This window comes from Hibiscus syriacus, unplaced genomic scaffold (assembly GCF_006381635.1).
Source record: "Hibiscus syriacus cultivar Baekdansim isolate YM2019G1 unplaced genomic scaffold, ASM638163v2 tig00110931_pilon, whole genome shotgun sequence".
NCBI classification, from domain to species: Eukaryota; Viridiplantae; Streptophyta; class Magnoliopsida; order Malvales; family Malvaceae; genus Hibiscus; species Hibiscus syriacus.
Window position 1 is genome coordinate 341,822 of NW_024062918.1, and position 19,860 is coordinate 361,681.

Here is a 19,860-nt window from a genome sequence, read left to right on the forward strand (position 1 = left end):
AAAAAACAATTAATCAAAGAAAGAAAAAAAAAATAAAATAAATAAGAATATAATAAGAAAAAATAAGAAAAAATCAAAGACAACAAAAAAGGAAAAAATAATTAAAAATATTAATGAAATCAAAAGAAAAAGGAAAAAAAAGTTAAATTTTAAAGAAAATATAAATAAAGGAAAAATATCAAATTAAAATAAATTAACTTTTGAGTTCAAAACAGGACTAAATTGCATTAATTGAAAATTCAGAGAAACAATCAATGTACAAGTGACCAAATTGAAATAAAGCAAAGATTGTAGATAAACATAAAATTATGTAACTCTTGGATGACCTCTTTCCCTTAGACCAAAATATTTGAGAAAATACAACCCTGAGGCCCACGTGAAATGAATCTGTGTTTATTCATTATGTTGTTTAAACTTTAAAAAGAAAACCTAAAGTAACAAGACTATAACACCAAACCTCTCATCCACTCTCAGCCGAAAAATAGAACCTCCAAAGCTCTTCATTCTCTTTCATTCTCCACTTGAGAGATAATAAAAACAAATGCCCCTTTCAACCCAAACAGACTAGAACTAAAACCTAACGTTAATGGTAACGAAGTTACCTTCGATGAGTTTCAGACTAGGTGGCTTCGATGAACGACAACAGCGAACAAAGGGTTTTTTTCTTTTCTCTGCTCCCTCTTTGTTCGATTTTATCAAAAAGAAACTCTATACCTCTGTTCTTTTCTTTTTCGAATGATCTCCCTGAATGCTCTACAGCTGCCCTCTTTGTCCTTTTGTGGAATAAAAAATAGGACAAATATAAAATGACACTAATTTTCGTTCGGTGGAGTTAAAAATTGACTCTGAAATAATAACTCCCTGTCGAATTGAGTTGCGGATGACTCCTTCATTGCGAAGTCGAGTCCATCTCGAAATGATTTAGAATTGAAGCCGTAGTTCGGAATTTGAATCGGGATGTGGTTTTTCGTTGTCAAATTATAGTCAATTTCGGTCTTCTTCTCGGTTTAAAGACCTTGGTTTAAAAAAAATCAACTGGAAAATAGTTCTTTGACTCCACCATGTGGTTGACAGGCCCTCGAGCTGAATGGAATCGAAATCAAAGGGTATTCGTTGACAGAAAGCTTTTCGACTTAAGCTATGCTACCAGGAAACAATTTTTTATTACTGAGGCACGGTTAACCCGAGTCTTCCTCTCGACTTGAAAACCTTGATTGCAACCAGACAGTAGTTTGATTGAGGTGTCATCGAGCTGAATGGAATCAAACTCGACAAATTTATTGACAGATAACCCTTCTTGCCTTGAGTTATGTTGTAAATCTGATTTGCCTCTGAGCTAAGTGTAATCGAACTCGAAGGTATTTGGTCGGCAGATAGCCCTTCTCGACTTAAGCTATGCTGCAAATGATGTACCTTGGAGCTAAGCGTAGTCGAACTCGAAGGTCTTTTGTTGACAGATAACCCTTTTAGCCTGAGTTATGTTGAAAATGATGTGCCCTCGACGCTGAGTTTAATCGAACTCGAGGGCTTTGGCAGATAACCTTCTTGACTTAAGCTATGCTGCAAATGATGTGCCTTGGAGCTGAGCGTAGTCGAACTCGAAGGTCTTTGGTTGACAGATAACCCTTCTCGACTTAAGTTATGCTGCAAATGATATGCCTTGGAGCTGAGTGTAGTCGAACTCGAAGGTCTTTTTTGACAGATAACCCTTCTAGCCTTGAGTTATGCTGCAAATTATGTGCCCTCGAAGCTGAGTGTAATTGAACTCGAGAGTCTTTGGCAGATAGCCCTTCTCGATTTAAGCTATGCTGCAAATGATGTGCCTTGGAGCTGAGTGTAGTCGAACTCGAAGGTCTTTGGTTGGCAGATAACCCTTCTCGACTTAAGTTATGCTGCAATAATATGCCTTGGAGCTGAGCGTAGTCGAACTCGAAAGTCTTTAGGTCACAGATAACCCTTCTAGACTTGAGTTATACTGTAAATGATGTGCCCTCGAAGCTGAGTATAATCGAACTCGAGGGTCTTTGGCAGATAGCCCTTCTCGATTTAAGTTATGCTGCAAATGATGTGCCTTGGAGCTGAGCGTAGTCGAACTCGAAGGTCTTTGGTTGGCAGATAACCCTTCTCGACTTAAGTTATGCTGCAAATGATATGCCTTGGAGCTGAGCATAGTCGAACTCAAAGGTCTTTTGTTGGAAGATAGCTCTTCTCGATTTAAGTTATGTTGTAAATGATGTGCCTTTGAGCTGACCGTAGTCGAACTCGAAAGTCTTTTGTTGGCAGATAACCCTTATAGCCTTGAGTTATGCTGCAAATAGTTTCTTTAAAATATGGGTTCCCTTCATGAGTCTAAGCCAGTCATAATTCTTCAGGTGGTTCCCCTGAGCGGGTCTGAACCAAGTAATGTGATTTTGAATGACTCCCCTTCACAGGAAAATCCACTGATAAATTCTGCCAGCCGGATATTTTCATAGTGAAATTGAAATCTGGCTTGAAGACATTAACTGTAAACATGTTGCTCATTGTTGAGTTGAGCTGAATTGGATTTGTTATGAATTGGTTCTCGATCCTATCTGAAATTGATTATTGATCTATAGATATATCAAGTCGGTTAAGGTGTAGCTTCTCACGCTGAGTTAAGCAACCACCATCGTTCTTTAAAGGCGTTGCAAATCGAGTATCCTACATTCTGAAGTGAAACTTGACTCTAAAAGCTACAAAAATCATGTATACTAAATGATGAATGTGATGCACCTAATTATGTCTAAAATGCATGCAACATGAATGGATTATGTGTTATCTCTTAGACGGAGTCTCGCGCTTTGTCTGCCAATCTGGTCCTTAGAATCGATCGTGCCCCATTCTCTTTTCAAGCTTTGGCTTTACAGACCTTTCAAATCTGAGACTGTTTTGTTTGAAAATGTTTTTCTCATTTTCTTGTTTTAGGAGGGAAAAGGATAAAAATGTTGTAAAATATTGCTCCTTAATTCATGCTCGCAATTGAATCAAATTATAAACATGAGTTCAAAGTATATCAAAGGAATCAATAGCTTTTATGCTTTCAGAGTTATTCCTCTTTGATAAATTTTCAAGTGGATGAGTTGACTTTAGGTTGACCTAAGGTTTAAACCAACAAAAAAATGTCATTTTTCGGTTATTGCAACAGCTTTTTCTTTGGCTCGACATTTTAATTGGATACGGAAAAAATGACGCAACTAGCATTATCAATTGCTAGATTTATATTTCTGTTCTCTGAAATCTTCCATTGTTCAAGCTTTGTAGGCTCCTCTAACAAAGACAATGCAAAAATATCAGTCTAAAATGAAATTCCTGAGTGCTCGTGTGAAGTTGACTATAACAGGTGTTCCTTCTCCCTTAGTCCATTTTACCGAAACTCCTTATTTAAATTTGCCATTAAATGGCTAGCTGGATCCATAAAGCTGGGGCGTTTAACCAATTTCTCTAGAGGGACAACTTAATTTATAAATACATTTATCAGGTTAGCTAAATTATCCATAAAGTCGGAGCGTTTAACCATTGCCTTTGAGGGACAGCTCAAACTTTATTGTATAGTATAATTACCTTTATCAGGCTAGCTGAATATTATCCATAAATCCGAGGCGTTTAACCAATTGCTCTAGAGGGACAACTCAAGCTTTATTGTATATATAATTTTAATCTGGGTATACGGATCCAATTTCTTAAGTTTGTCAAGAAGAACCTGTTATAGTCTAGGTATTTTTTAAAGTCAAGGAATCTCATCTTTAGAGTTCAATTTCCAAGCAACTGACCTAAACTAGATTTACCTACTCGACTATTCATCTGTGAAGATCATTATCATCACTGACCGTCTTAATAAAAAGCATAGTAATGTCATATGCAAAAGGATGCCCCATGTTGTCCGCACCTTATGAAAGGAAAAGTTATATTGGCTAATTGCAATAGCAGGGTATGGTGTTTGAGGGTATATTCTGAGTAAGGTCAAGGTCCTTGTTTAAATCATGTTACTTTGTCAAAGATCTGTAACTTTGAACCATTTACAAAGTTTCTTAATTCAGTTGATATTAAAATAATTGCAAGTTTGTGAATGTGATTCCTTGCTTAACATCTTTAAAGTAACATAAATTTATTTAAAAGTCCTTACAAAAACTTGAGAAAAAATGAAAATAAAAATTCAAACAGAATGCCAAATGACGAAATGATCTCCCTCACTTGGATGCCCCCAAGTTATTAAAGTCGATCCAGTTCTGGTTGTGCATCTTCTGTACGACTCTCTTGAATGCATAACAGTCTCAATTGTGTGCCCTGGGACGCCGTCGTGATATTCACAATGAGCATTCTCATCATACCACTTGGGGTATGAGGGCTTCATGGGTTCCACGGGGTATGGTGACACATGGGTGTCAAGAAGTTAATGATAAAGCTCTTTGTAGGTCATGGGAATAGGGTCAAAATGTTCTATTTCCCTCATTGGTTCTCTAGAATCTGTTTAGAAGTACCTGACGGTACAATTACAGTTGATTTCGGTTTGAAGATTGTAACACCTTTACTGGCATGGTTGATTTTGTTAATCTCTCCATCTTTAATTTTGCCTTGCTTATGGCCGACTTGATCATTTCTCCTACCATAACCAAGTCTAAAAAGCTTCATGATGTGATCGCAACCAGGTGCCCGAAGTATGGAGCCTTCAGGGTCTATACGAAGAGCTTCCGGGTTTCCTTTTCATCTAACGGTGATGAACTTGCAACCAAGTCCCTCCATTTTTATGTGTATTGCCTGAAACTCTCGTTATGCTTCTTTTCCATGCTTTGTAGCATAACTCGATCTGGCCTTATGTCATTGACATGCTTGTATTATTCCAAAAATGACTTGGCCAGGTCTTTCCAGGTCTTGATATTTGATCGGCTTAGCTGGTTGTACCACCGGATGGCTGAGCCGACAGACTCTCCTGGAAGCAGTGAATCAGGAGTTGGTTGTTTCCTCCACATCCTATCATCTTTTGGTAGAACATATAGTGTGAGCGGATGAGCAACTGTTCCCGTCAAACTTCTCGAATTCAGGGGACTTGAATTTCAGATGAAGAACTAAGTGTGGAACTAGAATGAGTTCCGCGGCGTCGACTCCATGGTAGTCATGGTCTCCTTTAACTACCTTCATTTGCTCATCCAATGCTTGATTTTTTCCTTCATCTTCTTCGCTTTGTCCTATTCGTCCAAATCCGGTACATGGTAAGAACTTAGATTGTTCTTAGGGTTAAATATAGTAGTTTGTATCTCTTCAGTAGATGGGGTTTTTAATTTTGTAATGGATAAGTCCCCTTGAAGTTCAGGGTAAGATTCCAGGTGCGATAACCACTTGTGGTGTAGGTGATATAGTTACCCCCTCTGGGAACCTGCCCCAAGTGCACTTGCTTGATGTAGACCATACAACTTGGCCAAAATTTGATCGACCAAGGACTCTTGATTTTTCATGATTGTGTCTAGAGTACTCAGATTACTCTGGTTTATCTTGTCTTCCAACTCCCTCTGGAGCTTCAACATTTCTCCTCGATCTAAGCAATTTGGCTTCTATTTTTCTTTTCAGGCGGGTGTTATGCATATGGGGTGTGTCTATGCTTGAGGTGGTGTATCAAGTATGTGTTCCTTCTGGTTAGACATTCTTCCGTTAGTTAATGCGAATGAAAAGAAAAAATAACAAAATGCAAAATATGTTTAAATGCATAATGCATGCAATGTTCGAGGCATTGATCCTAACAAATGTGTCTGTTATTAGAAATAATCCTTATTGGAGACAAAAATGTTTATCTTTTAAGAGACAAAAATATCCTGACAACTTCTGATATGTTGACTAGTCTTCTGCCTTCGTCTATCACCGGTTGAATAACCTGTCAAACCGTCCTGACTTCTCTGGACGAACCGTGCAAATGTTGAACACTGGCCCAAGAAGTCTCAAATGGCGCATCTCAGACATTTATCCTTTGTTGAACATATTCCCAACGAATATGTCATTGGCCCTCCATTGATAAGAACTATGTAAGTTTATTTGTCTGTTTCTTGAATTCGTCAGCAAGGGTCTCTAATTCAGCTATCGTTTTGACATTATTGTCTTTGAAGGGACTCCTAGATCAGTAACCTTCATCTTTCCCCTGCAACCTCTGCCAATCAGTTCTTCAAATATAGACTTAATTGTGCTTGATGTAGACCGGTTCATTATGAGTCATTATAATGTAGCAGAGTGATACACTCTTCAATTGTGGGCACCATGTCTTATGGATTGAATGCGACACAATAGTCGCCTTGTAGATTGTCCTCTGTATTTTCATCTTGTGTTACAACCCCTTTGTCCATTAATACAGATTATTCATGTTTACCAACACGTTTTTGGTGGATCAACACCTCTTTAAATGATACGAATGATGAAAAACAAAATGAAAGAGAATAAAAAAATAAAAAAGAGTAGTGAGGTAAATCAAAACAGTAAAAAAAAAAAAAATCCTACCCCACATGCTTTAATTACCCAGACATGATCTATCCCGCATGCTAATTTTAAAACAAAATCTAAGCATATTTTTCTAGTTGCATGCTTTGAATAGAAAGTAAAGCAGGAAAAAAACCTAGGGTTTGGAATGAGGTTTTGGTGGGGCTCTAATTCCCTATACTCTCCGGTTTAGGTTCTAAAAAGGTAATCGAGTTCTCCTTGTTGGTGCCCCCTTGGGCTTGCCAGACCCTTAGTCCTAAGCCCATTACAAGCTTGTGTGGACTAAGTTAAACTCGAGAGCACACATTCTCTTATGTCTGTGCGGTGAATAAATTCACACGAAGACATAGGTATGAATCCCGAAGGCTACTTGCTAGGCCTGTGCGGTGAATAAATTCACACGAATGCGTCATTTTCACCCCACTTAAATAAGGTTCGGAGCTCAGGTATAGAGCTAGAGATAAAAACTTTTCAAAAGTATGAAATCATTGAAAAAAAATGTCAGTACAACTATTATTTGAAAATAATTAAAGGTAAATAATCGAATAAATAAATTAAAATAAATTTTACATTTTCGCATAAAAAGACAACCAAAAATTCCTGACTCATTACTGTCCCCAGCGGAGTCGCCAAGCTGTCGAAACGTCTTTCGGTTGGGCCCGGAATTGGGCGTAAATAATCGAATAAATAAATTAAAATTAAAATTTACTATTTTCGCATAAAAAGACAACCAAAAATTCCTGACTCATTTACATGTCCCCAGCGGAGTCGCCAAGCTGTCGAAACCGTCTTTCGGTTGGGCCCGGAATTGGGCTTCGACGTGAAAAATGGGTTAGAGTTGCCACCGACCATTTTAAAACGAATTTAGGTTGGTCGGACACCATCTTACATGATCTGCACTTTACCAGAAAAGTGTCGGTTTCGGGAGTCGGTTACGACCAAGGAAGGATTAGAACCCTTGAACCGCCCTTTCGGTACCAATTAATTTGTCAGTTGTCTTTAATTGCGAAAATTATAATTTAAATTGAAATTTAAAACATTCGATTCGAATGACTTACCTTTGATCGGTTGGAATTTATTCTAAAAAGGTCAAAAAATGTTAGAAATAATAATAATAATAATAAATATTAAATAAATCAAAGAAAAAAAAATAAATAAAATATAAAATAAATCAAAATAAAGAATGAAAAACAATCAAAGAAAAGAAAGATTAAACAAAAAAAATAATAAATTGAAAATAAGAAAAAAAAATAAAAGACAATTAATCAAAGAAAGAAAAAAATAAAAATATATAAGAATAGAATAAAAAATAATAAGAAAAAAATCGAAGACAACAAAAAAGTAAAAATAATTAAAAATATTAATGAAATCAAAAGAAAAAAAAGGAAAAAAAGTTAAATTTTAAATAAATTAACTTTTTGAGTTCAAAACAAGACTAAATTGCATTAATTGAAAATTCAGAGAAACAATCAATGCAAATGTGACCAAATTGAAATAAAGCAAAGATTATAGATAAACATAAAATTATGTAATTCTTGGATGACCTCTTTCCTCTTAGACCAAAATATTTGAGAAAATAAAACCCTGAGGCCCACGTGAAATGAATTTGTGCTTTATTCATTATGTTTTATTTTAACTTTAAAAAGAAAACCTAAAGTAACAAGACTAGAACACTAAACTCTCTCCACTCTCACCCGAAAAAATAAAACCCCCAAAGCTCTTCCTTCTCTCTCATTCTCCACTTGAGAGATGATAAAAACAAAGGCCACTTTCAACCTCAAACAAGACTAGAACTAAACCTAATGTTAATGGTAACGAAGTTACCTTTGATGAGTTTCAGACGTGGTGACTCCGATGAACGACAACATCGAACAAAATGGGTCTTTTTTCTTTTTCTCTTGCTTTCTCTCTTTGTTCGATTTATCAAAAAGAAACTCTCTGTCTCTGTTCTTTTTCTTTTTTCGAAATATCTACCTGAATGCTCTGAATTTTGCTTCGAATGAATCTAGTATGAACTCCCGTTGTATTTCCTTGAAACTCTATATTTTCTCCCGTTGTATTTTCCTTGAAAACTCTATATTTCCGTCCCTTTCTCCCTTCCGTTTGCATGAATTTATAGGCTTAGAAAACCCCCATTTTAGGTTTGGTTAGAGTCCTGTTTTGACTCAAAAATGCTAATTTATTTTCGGTTTGTTGAGAGTCTTAGTTGGACTAAAAAACTAACTTATCTTTTCTGTGTTTTTTGCTTGGTCGTGCGCCGGGTTTCGCAGTTATGGTGGTTGAGATGTTGGCTTTGGGAGAAAAATTAGTGTCTACAACTGTGATGATACATAAATCGATCATATATTACAACTTTCGTTATGAATTATGGAAACGGTTCATCTGACAATCAAAGGATAAGGAGATAAAATTAGATTAGCTAAACATAGAGGGTAGCAATCTCATACTCTATTATGAAAACATCCACAAATAATGTATCTCCAATTGTAGCTCCTCTAAAATGTAAAGACTTAGTATAAAAAAAGTGTTAAAACTATAATTAAGGTGTCTAATTTTTTGGGTCAATTTAAGTGTCTAATGTTACAAACGTTATTATTTTAAGTGTCTCGACCGTAATTAATTTTAAAATGTCTGTTAAGTTACATTGTTATATTAAGGTAATTTTAAATTTAAAAAAACTTAAATATATTATATTTAAAAAATCTAATTTTTTTAAGATTACAAAAAAAGTCTCAAATCCCTAAAAATTCCTAAAATCTACCTTAAAATCTCTAACCCTAATATTAAAACTCTCTTGTTAACCAAAACCGTTGAAGCCACCCTTGTCGGTGTCGTCGTCCTTGCAGTCGATATGGACATTGGAGTCATCGTGTGTCGCGATTCATAACCGTTTGGTTCATCGGGTTTATCGATAGGTTTATTGTCGAGTAGGGTTTTCGGTTGGCTGTTCGTCGAGTAACTGGTTGTCATGTGGAGGTGCGATCGGGGATAGGTTCGATCAACGGTAACGGTGACAAAAATGAAGGTCTTCGTGTGTATAGGGATTGAAATTAGGGTTTTCAAAGTTTTGAGTTTTTCAAGGTTTCTAAAAATTTGATTTTTTTAAAAATATATTTTTAGTTTTTTTAATTTTAAATAAAATTTTCAAATTTATATAAATGTGACATGTCCCTTAACAGAATATTTTAACAACCATTATGACCAAATAACTTAAAACGGTAAAGTTTGTAACGTTAAACATCTGGATTGGCCGGAAAAACAAATTAAATACCTAAATTGAGAAAAATGCTCTTAATTATTTATTGTGAGATTGAATTGTTAAAAGTTCTTAATTATTTCATAGCATGAATTCTGATGGTTTGTATTGAGATAAACTTGGTGAAATAATCTAAGTAAAGGACTAGCCATCTTCTATGAAAAACGTGTTTCTCTAATACAATTACTTGAATCTCGAGGAAAAAGGATATATATGCTTTGCAGACACATCATAAACTTCGATGAATGAAGGGGTTAGTTGTGTATCATGAGTTCACCCTAATCTAAAAGTTTAAAATTCGTTCATTTATCTAAAAGAAGAATTATTCGTCATCATTATCTACTAGTTTCAGATGTGTTCACTATTTACTAGTTGTATGCAGAATATCCCTGTTGTGAGACTCACATACCAAAATCAGGTGTGTGTAAGATGAATCGGTCCAGATTAATCATGATAAAATCTTGAATAATCGTGACTGTAAAAAAATAATGATAATAATATGGAATATTATCAAATTATATACATTAAAAAATTTAATATAAAAATATTTGATAAAATGATTGTTGTACTAATACTTTTTGAATAAATATTGAAAATAAAAAGAAGAAGTGAAAGGGAAGCATCTGACGTCCCTTTTGCCAAAGACTTGACAAACCTACTCCCATCTCACACGCCTCCCTTTTTTTCCACCGTTGGAAATTATAATTGGAATTAGACTTAATTAATTTTGTTTGATACTAAAAAAATCTTATATATAAGTTTACCCAATTTGATTTTAAAAATGACTCAAATAAGAAATAATTTGAATTCAAAAACATATTTTATTTTTTTATTTTTTTAATATTTTATAAAATGATAAAAATTATGTTGGAACAAATAAAATAAAGTTTTCATTAAATAAAAAGACAATATAACAAAGGCAACACAAGCTCAACATGAAAATTTAAAAGGCATGAAGAAAAATAAGATTAAAACATTTTCTTAAATAAATGTTTTATCTTCTTTTTTTTTAAAAAAAAATCTAACAATTATCAATAATCTCTCGTCTCTATTCCAACCTAGATGTTATATTGATATAGGGGTGAAGATTGAGAAAACTAATCTCACAAAATATTACGTGAATGGTTCTGAATGCATTGACAAACTGTGACAAAAAGGATCTAGCTATATGAAACTATTGATCTTTACTGATCATGAGGTGCGACATGTTGAATGCAATACGAAATGTCAAACTATCATAACGATATAAAAATTGTGCCATAAAAATAGACAAACAACCATGCCATATAGCGGACAAAAATAAATATTTCAAATATGCGAAACAAAGAAATAAAAAAATACATTTATTTAGATCTAAATTAGAAGAAAATTATGTAAATAAAAAAATGAGAGAAAGCAACATTAGATCATCATTTAAAACGGCACTTTGAAAGAAAAACTAGAAAATCAGTCTAGAAAAAAAATTAAATTTAAAAAAAAAATAAAAGAGACATTTACAAATTATTTTGTTGATCAATAGATTGAATAATGATGAGTATAAAAAACGGTAATTCTAAAATTTCCCAGAGAAAAATATATTTAGCATCAATATTTTAAAAAAAATAAGCGACATTAATTAGAATAATAATTAAAGGATTAATAAAACAATTTTTTTGTGTAAACTAGGTTAGGTCCGTCATTGACTTGAGATTGATATCACCTATAGTTTATGCATGGTATAATCAATATTCGAACAAAATATTAATTGTACTTTTATATAACCTTTTACATCAACAATTCCTTTTAATATATTTATTATCATGTATTTTCTATAATTTAAAATGAACCTTATTTGAAAATATTAAGTCTACTTAGAATATATTAACTAACGGTCAATTACTTAATTAATTTTGGGAATGTTATTGGAAGGTCGACCACGATGTGAATTATAAAATAAGTATAATTATATATTTATTCTATTAAAAATAAGATAAATTATTCGATTTATTATTAAATTTTATAACGATCATTAAATTTTAATGTACTTCAATTTTAACATTCAATTTTCCTAATAAAACATATTAATTTTTTTATATTGATTTTTATGTCATTAAATCTTTAAATCATCAACAACACAAACTATAATGTGATTCAAGTATTAATAATTTAATGATCGAATAACAAAAAATTAATATTAAACATTTAATGTTAAAATTAAAATATTATAAAATTTAATGCTCAAAACATACACAAAATGTTTCAATAAATAATGGAATTGTTTACCAAGCAATTAGCAGTCAATTAACATATTAATGAAAGGTTAAAAAAACTTGAAGAATTAGAATTGTTTACCAAAATTAGCAATCAATTAAAAACAAAAACAAAACTTGAAGAATTAGAAATATGGGGGGGGGGGCAATGACATGTTTGGAGAAAGTGGTGTTTTTCATTTTGTGTGGTTGCATGCACATAGAGACAGATGTTTATAGAAAGTTTAAACACAATGACTATATAGGTTTCGTTGGCAAATGATTGAGTCTTTTGAACATATAATATCTTATATTTACTTAAAATAATCAACATTTATTTTTTCTTATTCTTAAAATTTTTGATTTAATAATATTTTATTTTTTATTAATATGGATAGATACAAGATAATATATGTTCAAAGATAACTATAACAATTTAACATTGAACATTCATACACCGCATATTATTTTGAATTTAGATAATTTGATTATCCTAATGTTTTATCCTAAAGGGTTGCATGCATCTGTCCATTCTTCTTAAAATTATTTATTCATAATATTTTTAATTAGAAAAATAACAAGTTTATTAAATATGTACAGAAAACAACTCCTGTGAGAATCTACAAACAGGAATTCTAAGCTTGTTGATGACTGAATCATTGTATCTTTATCCTTAAACAGATTAAAGAATGGTAAAAATAATTGACTGAAAAACAATGATGAGAAGTCATGCAAACAAACCACAAATCATCTATCAAAAGCATGGAATCCGTCACGTTGACAAAGCAACAATTGTTTTTTAACGTAAATCCCAGGTGAAGACAAAGGCTGTTAACAGGAGTTGGGAAAAGGGTTGACTTGACTAAATCATTGAGCAAAATTTTAATCAATGGCATCAATACAACTAACCAAGTTTGATTATTAAATTAAACCCCTTGATTTTTATTTTGATTTCATGCAAGTTTTTACTGGTTTTTTTAAGTGTTCTTGGCTTATGACTTATGAGTTACTGAAAAATGTAAAAAAAGAAAGTTTATTGGTTAATAATTTATTGTGGTGGTCACATTGTGATTTCTTGAGCAAAAGCTGAAGAACGAGTCAACAGCCTACAATATTTGGTTGGCTGAAGTCTAAAAAGGGCTACTCATAAAGGGCTGGAAGGGAAGGGAAAAAAAAAGCAAGCAAAATCCAATAGCAGAGTAACCCTTTTTGCCTTTGTTGGCTTTGATGATCTTTTCTCATCTTCCCATGCCAAACCAACCTTTGAAAAACTGAACCAAAAAAGGTCTGCACGAAAGATACCATCTTTAACAGTTTTCCCTTTTTTCCTGGTTGTGTTTCATTTTGGGAAGATTGCCCTTTGTAAGAGAAAACAAAGGGAAAAGGGGGGATTTTGAAAGAAATAAAGAAAAATCTGGGTTTTATTCTGGTTTGATGGGAGCTTGCTTGAGCCATCGCATCAAGTCTGTCAGTCTTAGCACAGGTGAGTTCAATGATGTTTGCTTTCCTTCTTTTTGTTTTGTTGATTCGGGATGAACTTGCATGCCTTTGTTTCCGATTCTTGAAATCAAAATTTGATTATCACAAGCTCGAATTATAACATGGATCCTGTATGGAGCTTTAAAAGCTTGAGTTTTTTTTGATATCTTATAAGTTGTGTGAAATTAGCTATTGTGTAACGGCAGTTAACTCGAGGAGTGCCAGCAGAAATGGAAACAATTTAAGTCGTTCAAGCAGCAAGGAGTCTTCAGCTTCCATTCCACAAACTCCCCGGAGTGAAGGTGAGATTTTGCAGTCTTCAAATTTAAAGACCTTCACTTTCAGTGAGCTCGGGACTGCCACCAGAAACTTCAGACCAGACAGTGTCCTAGGAGAAGGAGGATTCGGTTCCGTCTTCAAGGATGGATCGATGAACATTCACTCAAACCTTCCAAGCCTGGTACTGGCATAATAATTGCTGTTAAAGGCTCAACCAAGAAGGATTTCAGGGTCACAAGGAATGGTTGGTTAGTGTTTTCTCCCTTTTCTTTTAACATCATCAATTTGGCTTACCATGTTTGCATTCCGACAAGAAACCAATCTAATATGTTACATAGTCCACACAGTTGTAGTAATCTTAAATTTGGTGAAATTATGATCTGATAAATGCATCTTGGGTGAAGGCTGGACATTCTCTTAGGATGGTATTAGTTGATTTAATTTATATTTTGGTATACAGGCCGAAATCAACTATCTTGGACAATTGCATCACCCTAATCTTGTAAAGTTGATCGGTTACTGCTTAGAGGACGAGCACCGGCTTCTGGTATACGAGTTCATGGCTCGGGGTAGCATGGAGAATCATTTATTTAGGAGTGGGTTTCCTTACATTGCTGAAACATTCATTCAATTCATATGTAGTGAAAGCATGTGTCTCCTCCATTCACTGCCTAATTCAATCTCGAAACAGGGGGGTCGCATGTTCCGCCACTATCTTGGGGTATCCGGATGAAGGTTGCTCTCGGTGCTGCCAAAGGACTTGCTTTCCTTCACAATGCCAAACCACAAGTCATATATCGCGACAAAACTTCTAATATCTTGCTTGATTCGGTATGTAACTCGGTTAATGTTTCCCTTTACATTTCTGTAGCATGGTGAATCAGTTTTTGCTTATGTGATATACCGCTGTTCGATTAAATGTTTGCAGAATTACAATGCAAAACTCTCCGATTTCGGTTAGCTAGGGATGGACCAACTGGTGACAGAAGCCATGTTTCCACTAGGGTCATGGGAACCTATGGATATGCTGCTCCAGAGTATCTAGCCACAGGTAATTCACACTCTTTGCTCAGCCACTACATGTATCTACTTGGTTCTCACTTCTTTTGATAAACTGAGTGTTGATATCAATTTGAATTTTGGTATTGGAAAGGTCATTTGACTGCCAAGAGTGACATATACAGCTTTGGAGTTGTTCTACTAGAAATGTTATCAGGCCGACGAGCTATCGACAATAACAGGCCATCTGGAGAGCACAATCTGGTGGATTGGGCGAAACCTTATCTGACCAACAAACGGAGGATATTCCGCATAATTGACACTCGTCTCCAAGGCCAGTATTCGCTGAACCGGGCCCAAGAGGTTGCTAACCTTGCACTCCAGTGCTTAGCTGTAGAACCCAAGTGCAGGCCAAGCATGGATGAAGTGGTAACAGCACTCGTGAAGCTTCAGGAGCCAGGTGAGATGCTGAAAAGAAATCAGAAAGAATGCCGCGGAAATGCTCACAACAATTCCAATGGTAAACAAATCACTTACCCAAAGCCTTCCGCATCACCGCTCCATGTTTAGATGAAAACCAGCTGTAATTTTCTTCCTGATTTGAACGTCCATATGGATTGTTTCTGGGATTTAGGCAGGAAACAAAAGCATGGTCGTGTGCAGGTCTTCCTGGTTAAACTTCTTAAATCAAGCTCTGATATTCACAAACTTGATTTAAAAGCATGCGTGAATATAATGTGGATTTTGCTATGTATCATACTATAATGATTGAGAAAAAGTGAAGGACATATGTTTAAGTTTGTATAAAATGATATTGAGCTTAGCATATGGTCTTTGTATACCAGTGTAACCAAGCTCATCTGAAACACTGTAAGAATCTTTGGTTTGTTATGGTCCATATGATATTTTGAGATGTATGTCTTCTCAAAGCTATTTACTAAGGCCAAAATTTTCTTTCTAAACTCTTATTGGAATCCGCCGAGCATGAGAAATCATCTCTGTTTTCTCTTCCAATAAAATGATTCACTATGACATTATAATATGTACCCTGCTGTAACTTTCTATATAAAGATTGAAAACAATAATAACAAATAATCCGGGAACATACCTGTAACAGGATTTTTCATTAATTTTTTAACTGTTAATTCAGAAAAACAACTCATAATATGTCGTGTATGACATAGCAATAATGAGCTAAGCATGGGAGTTCGATATATCCCATTCAAAAGGCTGATATAAACTTGACAGCAATCTTCCATTGGGTGTGTGCAGATGAAAATCAGTGACGGTGATGAATCGTGAAATTTTGTTGAGATTAAGGTTCCAGTAAAGCTCATCGTCCCAAAAGCAAAATACGATCTTTCTGTATTGCCTGTGTGAGGTTGATGTCAAAGAGTTCACATCGTATAGGCATCTCCATCTCATAGAAGGGATTCTTCAAAACATAATCTGTGTAGAGCTCGTAGACAACTTTCAAGAGAGCCTCCATGTTCTGTGTCCCGGGTTCACTAACCACAAAGAACTTTGTCGCTGTCAATCATAGTACATATTCGCAAAATCAACATTGTAGAGAACATAATGTTTGGTTGTCTATGAAATCATGGTTTCAGAAAACATGCACGTGAGTCTACAACTTTTAGTGTGAAAATCAGATCTACAAATCAGTCTTTTCCAATTCTACCTCGACAATTCAAAACTTCCCATTAATAAAGATAATATAATTGATATAACAAAACAAAAAAAAATTTACCAATAAGAGATTGAAAACAATTGAGATCGAATGTATCAGCTTCAAGTAGCTCAATTCCAGTACCACCATGGTAGGCGATAGCTGCTGTGAGATCGCGTGCATCGAATGCCATAAACCTACTCTCAAGCTATCATTCGTATCCATGCGTCCCTTTAATCCATAGTCCTTTAAAAACTGAAAAAAAATTTACCAAATATTCTCGATAAACAAACAGAAAATATTTGGAAGAAATGACACCTTATAGAAGATCAAGCCTCCCGATTTGTTGATTATGTAAAGACTATAAATGGCAGCCATTGTCAAGAGAATCAAATTCAAAATCCTAACATGGCGTTTGGTTCGCTAGATTGTTTATGAGGGAATTGAAATATGTGAAGGAATTGGAATATGTAAGAATTGGAATCCAATTTAATATTCTGTTTGGTTGACAGGAAATGGAATTGGATATTATGTTTGGTTGGCAAGAAATGAAATTGGATATTCTGTTTGGTTCGCAGACATGTCAGATGAATTTGATTTCAATAATGTAAAATGACAGAATTCCCTTCTTATTTTTTTTTTATTTTAGTTTATTTTACAACTTACATGTAGTAATATATTATAAAAATTTAAAAATATTAAAATTTCATTTTATTGATTAATTATTCATTTCAATAAATTATAAAAATCATGCTAATAAACATTATAAGTTAAAATCATCGAAATCAAAATATGTTAATAAATTACCAAAAGATAAAGCAATATTAGATACATTCCAATCAAAGTATGTTAATTAGTTACTAAAAACTATTTTTTTCAATATGAATTAGAAACTCGACCGACACGACTCAAAATAATAAAAAATTATTTTTATTCAATAAAAACATTGATTTAATTGAAAAAATTATATATAGAGGGGTATTATCATAATTATTCCTAAATATAAAAGGTAAAATTATATATATTTTTCGGGTCGGTCCGGTTTTTTTCACCCTAAACCCGAACCCGACCTGACCCGAATATCACACTTAACACGACCCGACCTGAACAAAATAAAGTTTCATCCTACCCGACTCGAATATATGAATTAGAAATCCGACCCGACCCGACCCGAAATAATAAAAAAATATTTTTATTTAATAAAAACAGTGACTTAATCTGACCCGACCCGAATTATATATTTTGGGTCGGTCCGGTTTTTTTACCCTAAACCCGAACTCGACCCGACCCAAATATCACACTTAAAAAACCCGACCCGACCCGAACAAAATAAAGTTTCATCCGACCCGACCCGACCCAAATATGAATTAGAAATACGATCCGACACGAAATAATAAAAATTTATTTTTATTTAATAAAAACAGTGACTTAATCCGACCCGACCCGACCCGAATTATATATATTTTTGGGTCGGTCTGGTTTTTTCACCCTAAACCTGAACCCGACCCAACCTGAATATCACACTTAAAAAAACCCGACCCGACTCGACCCGAATATCACACTTAAAAAACCCGACCCGAACAAAATAAAGTTTCATCCGACCCGATATATGAATTAGAAATCCAACCCGACCCGAAATAATAAAAAATTATTTTATTTAATAAAAACAGTGACTTAATCCGACCCGACCTAAATTATATATATTTTCGGGTCGGTCCGGTTTTTTCACCCTAAACCCGAACCCGACCCGAATATCACCTTTATAAAAACCCGACCCGACCAAAATAAAGTTTCACCCGATTCGATCCGACCCGACCCGACCCGAAATAATAAAAAAATATTTTATTCAATATATGAATAAGTTACTAAAATTGATGAGGGTACTATGGTCAAATTTCAATTCCCTCCATTTTTTTATGGAATTCACTTTCCCTCATTTGATGGAATTGAATTCCATCAGGGATTCCAATTCCCTTGAAAAACTTGAACTAAACATGGGAAAGTGGTGGAATTGGATTCCAATTCCCACCAATTCCAAGGGATTCCATACAACCAAACGCTACCTAAGGGTGCGTTTGGTTCACGGAATGTAAGATTAGCAGTGAAAAAAAATTACCAGAGAATAGGATTACTGGGAATGTTGTATTTTGTGTTTGGTTGGTTTTAGCAGGAATGTAAGATTACCGTGTTTGGTTAAAGAAATAAAAGATTATTGGAATGTATATTTGATCAAATTGTCCTTATTATATATTTGTTTTTTTAACAGTTGGAAAATATTTATATATTTTCTTTAAAAAAATTAAATTCATAAAATTTATATAATTTTTTTACAAAATTGAAATATAAAAGGTTTAATGAAATGGTAAAATTTTATTTTAACCCCTTAACTTCATATAAAATTTTAATTATAGATTTTTTTTGTAATCTAAATAGTTTAAGGAAAAATTTATAATTTAACATTCGTAGAATTTTTATTATTCAATGACAGAATAATGATATTTTTGAAGAAAAAAATTAAGGGCATTTTAGTCCAAAACGCCAGTAATCCAACAATACTTAAGGAAACGGAGGTAATGACATTCCCGGTAATACATCCTAAAAAATCTAATTCAAAGAAATATCTCTCTAATTTAAGGTTAATTTAAAAAGGTTTTTAACTTAAATTATTATTATATTTAACCTAAATAGTTATACAAATTTATAACATTTTCGATTGCAATCGAAAAGTTATATTACAGAAAGTTTAGAGTTTATACCGAAAATGTTATAAAAAAATATAATATTTTCAGTTACAATCGAAAATGTTACTCTATCTAACTTAAAAATTATATTCTTGATAAGATTTTCAGTTATAAATCTTATATTAATAAGTCACATTTAAAATTTCCGAAATATAAATACAAAATCAATTTTTTTCTTCAAAAATCGTCATTTTCTTTTCATATTTCTTTTATATTTAATGACATAATGAAGAAAGTTTTGGCGATTTTGTGAATATTGGAATCCAAAACCATGATCTATCCCCACCGCCTTACTATTTTACCTAAAAAGGCATACGTACAAGCCTGATATTTTATGGGGAAAATTGAAAGAGATGCCATCTGAATGTGAAAATCAATTATCTTAAGTGAAAGCATCTTTTAAAGTCACAAGGATGCTGAGGAACGGCATAAAACATTTGGATTGTCAAAGGGACATTGACATTTTGCTTCAATATTTTTTTGTCAAGCAAGTAACCAGAGCATATATCCATGAAAAGGATGCCTATTTGATTCTGAATTAGGTATATTATTTTTGTTATTATTAATATGATAGTATATCTATTTAAAAATAACTATCAAACATTTAACACTGAACCCTCACATCCCTAACATTTATGATACCCAAACTTATGATTACTAATTTCGATCTTTAAATATAGATTACTTCATCTAACGTTTAGTTTTTAGGATATTATCAGACATTGAAGGTGA

At 33.6% G+C, this 19,860-nt stretch overlaps 1 pseudogene; it reads left to right on the forward strand.

Annotated features, from left to right (window-relative positions):
• Positions 1 to 13,100: 13,100 nt before the first annotated feature.
• LOC120146910 lies at positions 13,101 to 15,681 on the forward strand (annotated as a pseudogene).
• Positions 15,682 to 19,860: the final 4,179 nt, after the last annotated feature.